This window comes from Cyprinus carpio, unplaced genomic scaffold (assembly GCF_018340385.1).
Source record: "Cyprinus carpio isolate SPL01 unplaced genomic scaffold, ASM1834038v1 S000006795, whole genome shotgun sequence".
Taxonomy (NCBI): Eukaryota; Metazoa; Chordata; class Actinopteri; order Cypriniformes; family Cyprinidae; genus Cyprinus; species Cyprinus carpio.
Genome location: NW_024879381.1, coordinates 669,499 through 675,889, shown reverse-complemented (window position 1 = coordinate 675,889; position 6,391 = coordinate 669,499).

Sequence of the window (6,391 nt, the reverse complement as noted above, 5' to 3'; positions counted from 1 at the left end):
CAGGCCAGTGAGTTTATTTCTCTTTGGGGTTTTATTTTAATTACCATTAAAGAATAGTTCACCCCAAAAATGGGAAATTTGTGTCATTTACCACTCACTCTCAGTTGTTTTAAAACCTGAATAGTTTCTTGCTTCTGTTGAATATAATAGTTATTTTTGAAGAATTGTGGAACTAAACAGTGCTGTCCCCCAGTGACTTCATATTTTTTTTTTTTCCTCACGATCAAAGTCAGTGGGACATCCCTGTTTGTTACCTTATTTGTCAAATATTTTCTTTTGTGATCAGCAGAAGAATCAATGCAAATTAATACATGTTTTGGTACAACATGACTGATAAATAATGACAGAATTTTGAATTTTTGTGTGAACTCCCTTTAATGACAATCGCATAATGTTTTAGACTATCCTTTAAGAGATGCACTCACCCAATTCTCTCTTGTCTTTTACGCTTTCGCTTTAGACTAATTACTGGGGTTATATGTAAAGCTTTGTGTGTTTTTGACAGTATTAGCACAATCAGACGAGAAACTATATAACTAAGTAATCAGTGCTGGTTGATCGGTGGCATTTAGTATATGGCGCTTCGGGTGGACGCTCTCTGAATAAGCAAATGTTAGAACAAGCCACAATACACTTGGGAGAGAACTCCCCGCTGATTGACATTGGATGGGATGTTCCTCGCGATTGCAGTTGGAGCGAGGCCGCGACATAAGCAGCGTTGCTTGAGGTAGATGTTGTGTTTTGTTAGTAAATGTTTCATTATATTACTTGTATTGCCTCCTTCGTTCACTATTACACTTCTGCATATATTGCATCTGACACCGGTGTCTCTTAGTTTTGTAACAAGCCCACACTTTTGAATGTTTCACTCTGCTGCGATGACTGACTGCACACACACACACACACACACACACACACACACACACACACACACACACACACACAGCACATGCACTGGATATCACTCGCACGTCGAGCAAACGTCGACCACTTATTTCAGTGAAGGGAAATGATAAGCAGCAGCTTCTATTACGTCCTGACAAGTTTTACAGTGTTCATTTGTAATTACATCCTGACTTGCTGTAACACCAATTGTGATACATAAATTATATAATTAATTATAATTACATAAAATATATTAATGTAGTCAAACACTGAAATTCTTAGAAATTCAAGTAATAGATTGAATTAAATATGACATTTTAACTGAAATTATTTTTTTTGTAAAAAATAACTCCAATAATGTTTGAATTTACAACATACAATTATTTTGCAGTGTAATGGGGTTCTTTTAAATCAATCTGCACAATAAAATCACATATCTTGTTAAATCAACTGTAATACTTACTCCCCGTGGTACTGGTGTAAACTGGTTTCTTTTATAGTAAATCACACCAACAGCAGCAGCAACAGCAGCCACAAACAGAACAGCAAGAACTATTCCTGCTACAGCACCTGAAGACAAACCTAATTCTGAAAAAATACATAAAGACGGTCATTATTACTGCCTGGATTTAAAAATAGTGACCTGCATTATAAAATTCCTCAAGGAAAAGAGGAATTATACTCACTAATGACTGAAACACTGAATCTTTTCACACTGGTGACACTGATGCTGCGGCGACGACGACGGTGAATGCTGAATCTGCTGCTAGTGATCTCCAGTTTATAAACTCCTGAGTCTGTGGTTCTGGTGTTCATGATGGTCAGAGATCCAGTCTGATTCGCCTCCAGTCTGTCTCTGAATCTCTCTTACACCTTACCATCTGTACAGATTCTACTTGATGGCTACTGATTTCAAAGGAAAAGCAATGTTGGCTAAAATACCAGCTCATCAAATTTTTTGCTCTTTCTTTCAGCACCAGGATCTAGGGGCAGTAATGATTCCTCCCCACTGACTTTCTCTCTTGATTCCCATCTCCTTCAGGAACACCTGAAACACAAACCAACAGATGCTAGAGAACCTTTGCTGAAGAAAAAATGCCACACAACTCTTTTGCTTTAAATCAAACTGTTCTAATGGTGTAAACTAAATCAACTTTCACAGCAAATGTTTTAATGCTAGTCTATACTGTATGAACATGAATGTGTATGTAATAATGCAGCTGCACAATTAATAAAAACACAATTTTAATTATTATATAATTATTATAACCATCAATGTGGAGACACAAAGTACAGCCAGCGATTCCCTGTGCAGAAAAGAATCAGCATGACTTATTCACGATTATATGATATAAAGGAAATCATAATAGCAGCAATTAGCATACAGGTAGTAGAGAATTTAAAAGGTCCGGATGTCACTGATATAATATACACAAACATTTATAATCTGTGTGAAGAACAAATTCTGCTAAGTGGTTTTATTCTTGAAACTGAAAACATGGCCTTACATATATTGTACAACAAATGAGGTACATATATCTTGAAAAATAGTTTTTCCATATTGTTTCATATTTTGAATTGCATATTTTATCTGTAAAACACGCTTATCATATTGATTTGATTTAAAACTTTAGATTGATGGAACTGAACGTGTAGTTAACAACCGTTCTCAAAAAATGTAGTTAATAACATTTTTTTAAATACATAAATAAAACAAAAAATCCTGTCACTATTCAAACTAACGATAACTCACGTGATTGTTTGTTTTAAGCATAACAATGCTACAATGCTAGCCAGCTCAACTTTGAACAACTACTCCTATAAAAACACTTTCTTCATGGTCAAGTTGGGAATTTTTTTTTATTATTATTAAACCAATTCAATCAAAATTTTTTTTTTTACTTTCACAGAAATAAATGTCAAAAGGACAAACAACAACAACGTTTTGGAACAGCCAGTTCTTAATAAATAGGAGTTTGTATATAAATATCAGTATATCTCCATAATGCTTATATTCTTTTGGAAATATCAGTGTAACATAATTCTTAACTGTTTTGGTTATTTTAGTGTGGGACTTGTGTCTAAACAAATTATGGTTTTTAGCGTTAATTTTAAATGTTAAATGACTCACCACGGACAGTAATATTGAAGTTCTTTTCATTGCTGCTGGCTGCTACTTTTGATGATATGTATTTTATAGAGTCCAGAGTCTGTGGTGTTGATGTTCATGATGGTCAGAGATCCCAGTCTGATGATCAGCTTCAGTCTGTCTCTGAATCTGTTTTGCTAGTACACTGAACATCTGTACGGAATGCTGCCACTGAGGATCTCCAGTGATTTGGCGATGAGAGTGTCATAAAAATACCATTTAATTCTGTCATTTTTGGTTTGTTTTTACATCAGTGTAAGAAGTGGCCGAATCTCCTCCACCACACACCGATCTCTATGCCTGGAATCATACCCTGAAAAGAAATAAACTGATAATACTAATGACATTTGAGATAGTGGAACAAAATATTTTAACAAGAAAAGTGCTGTGAGAAATGGTTTCTATTGTAGTTTGATGGTAAAGATTGACCCTTAGACCCCCTGATGAATATTAAGTTCCATTTGAAGGTCTGGGAAGAAAATATTGGGCTTGTTAATATTTTAGAGTAGTTTTGGAAGCCATTAGTTGCATGACATTTAGTCTACCCACCATCATCTTCAACAGCACCACCCATGTTGGTAGCTGATTATATTTTAACATTCATTCACTAAAGACTAAATTAGTTTTAAAGTAATAAACAGAATTAAGAGCGTGAAGTATATGTACTTTGCCAAGATCCACTTTTGAGTGTCAGAATGCTTAAAAAAAAAGATTAAACACTGAAATAGTGTGAGTCTGTCAGAAATCAAATCAATCTTGGTCTCTGTTCTTTCATTGAGAACAGATACTATATAAGAAAGATACTTATCAGATTGCAGGGTGCTGAAAATATATATATATATATATATATTATGGTTGTTCATATAGTTTATGTAGTTTTATGAACAGCATGCGTTAGTTGTGTTAATTATTTGACTTGTGCATGTGAAGGTGATAGAGATGCATACTTACCAATGACATTGTTGATCTTGTCACTGGTGGTGTTGCTAATGATTTGTAGTCCGATAAGTCCAAGTCTGTGTTTGTGATGTTCACTGATGGTCCAGAGATCCAGTCTGATGATCCAGCTTCAGTCTCTCCTGAATCTCTCAGGACACTCAGAATCTGAACAGATGAACTCTTACCTCTCAATTATTTGGCGATCACGAGGTGTTATTAAAAAGTACCATTTTATTCTTTGTTGTGGGGTTACTGTCACATCAGTGTTTAAAGTGACGGATCTCCCTCCACAGACACAGGCACTGACCGCGACTTCTGCACCATCACTGGAACCAGCTGTTAGAGGGTAGAACATTCATTATGCATCTGGGATAGTGGGACAAAAAATATACATCAGTAAAGTGATGTGATATTTTTTGTAACAGATTCAGAATGCATAGATTATAAATGTAACAAGCAAATATACAAACATATAAATATCATTGATTTACATATTCACTTTGAATATGAGTCTCAAGGATGATATTGTACATTTCATAATGCAAAAAAAAAAACAAAAAAAACATACATAATACATAATTGCGATCTTTGCATATTTTCATATTCTCTTCAACCCCTGTTAACTAACAACACTTTAAAGAGCTGGTAAATAATCTAGTTTTCCTCTATATCAGAACTCAATAATACTACTTCATGTTTAGGATTAAAATAGTGCTTTTATTTTCTAATTACCTGTCATTTCAAAATACATGTTGATTGTCCAATTATTTTGTGGAAAATGTCAATGTGTTTGGTTTTGCATGACACTGAGACATTCAGTACAGCCTATTTTAAAGAGATTAAAAACTATCCCCCTAATTTTGTGAAACAAAAGTAAGCTATTTATGTACAAGATATCCAATTTGATGCTATCAAATTGGATATCTTGCACATAAATAGCTTACTTTTTTTTCCTGTAAATAACTAGAAGAATACTAAAATAACAGTACAACTGTAAGAAGAGACTAGTGAAGCAGGAAGTAAAACTATTTGTGCAGTGTGTTTAATTTTGCAATACATTGAAATAAAATATAAGAAATACCACGTGACAGTATAGAGTAGCATAATGAGCTGTTTTGTACATCTAAAAATACCTGTAAGTGGAATGAATCGTGAGCAGATGCGACTCACAGAGAAATCATTCCGGAGAGACGCCAGTCGAGTTTGTGAAAAACCGCTTTTACAATTTTTGAGTGTTTGTTGTCTTTTCCTGCATATGATGAATTCATATAAATTAATATTTTCCCCATATCGCACAGCCATATGGTAACCACAAATTAACAGGGTTTTGCTACATTCAATGCCCACCCCAAACCCTCCGTCCCACATAAACACATTTAAAAACAGCTGAACAAAATAAATACTTCATATCAGCCTACGGTTAATATTCATAGTGACATTGTTCCTATAATAGCTACACCATTAAACTGCCATGTTTCTGTTATTCCTCCGGACTTTTCCGTAGCTAGCCTAATTCGACTTCCGCGTTCATAACTTTCTAATTTATGTGCTATAATAATGTTTTGCTACATTCTATCAGTGACATGATTCGTCCAACTACTCATTTTTCCAATCGATCAAATGGCCAGTATTGTTTTAATGGCAATACTTTATTGGTGAACGTCCCTGAATGTCCAACGTAGTGTCAAACAAGATAGGGACCGTCCTAAAAAGTTTTTTTTTCATTGTGTGCAAAACCGCCAATCCAGTTTAGCCAACTACAATGTGCCCAGCAAATATCACAGCACATTATATATTCGAAGCTATAGATTTTCCTTTAGCAACATAAAATTGCATTCCAATTTATTGTTTGAAAAAGATGTTAAGGAAATGAAAAAAATGACTTTACCTACATGAACTGAATTGGTACATTCCAGATAAGGGAAAATCACATGTATCTCCTGCACTTCATTTTACAACTGGTTTCATTTAAGTATTTGCCTCAAAATGAACACGAAACTGTGTTGGTTTTAAACCTGACATATTTTATTTTCATAGGTTTTGAAGGCATGGCCAACTGCTCAAAACAGTGGTTGGAACACTCTAGGACCCTAAACAGAACATTCTACAGCCCATGTCTGCTGTTTTATTCACCTCTTTTTTCTGGTTTTAAGTGTATATGACTTACAGTGTAACAGTGTTTCTCCAGTGTTGAATGAAAAAAAATGTGCTAAAATCTCTCTCATTCCATGGGGGTGGAAGGAAGAACAAGAAACAAAAAAAAAAAAAATACGACGCCCAAAAAAAGAGAGATAGGCGCCCGAGAATCTCCTGGGGCTCGGCCCACCGTCTGGGGCCTTCTCCTCCCCTGGCGTGTCACTGTGTCTATTGTGTGATCGTGCACAAAATGGCTACCCACGGGGGGCCAAAGAAGTGGGG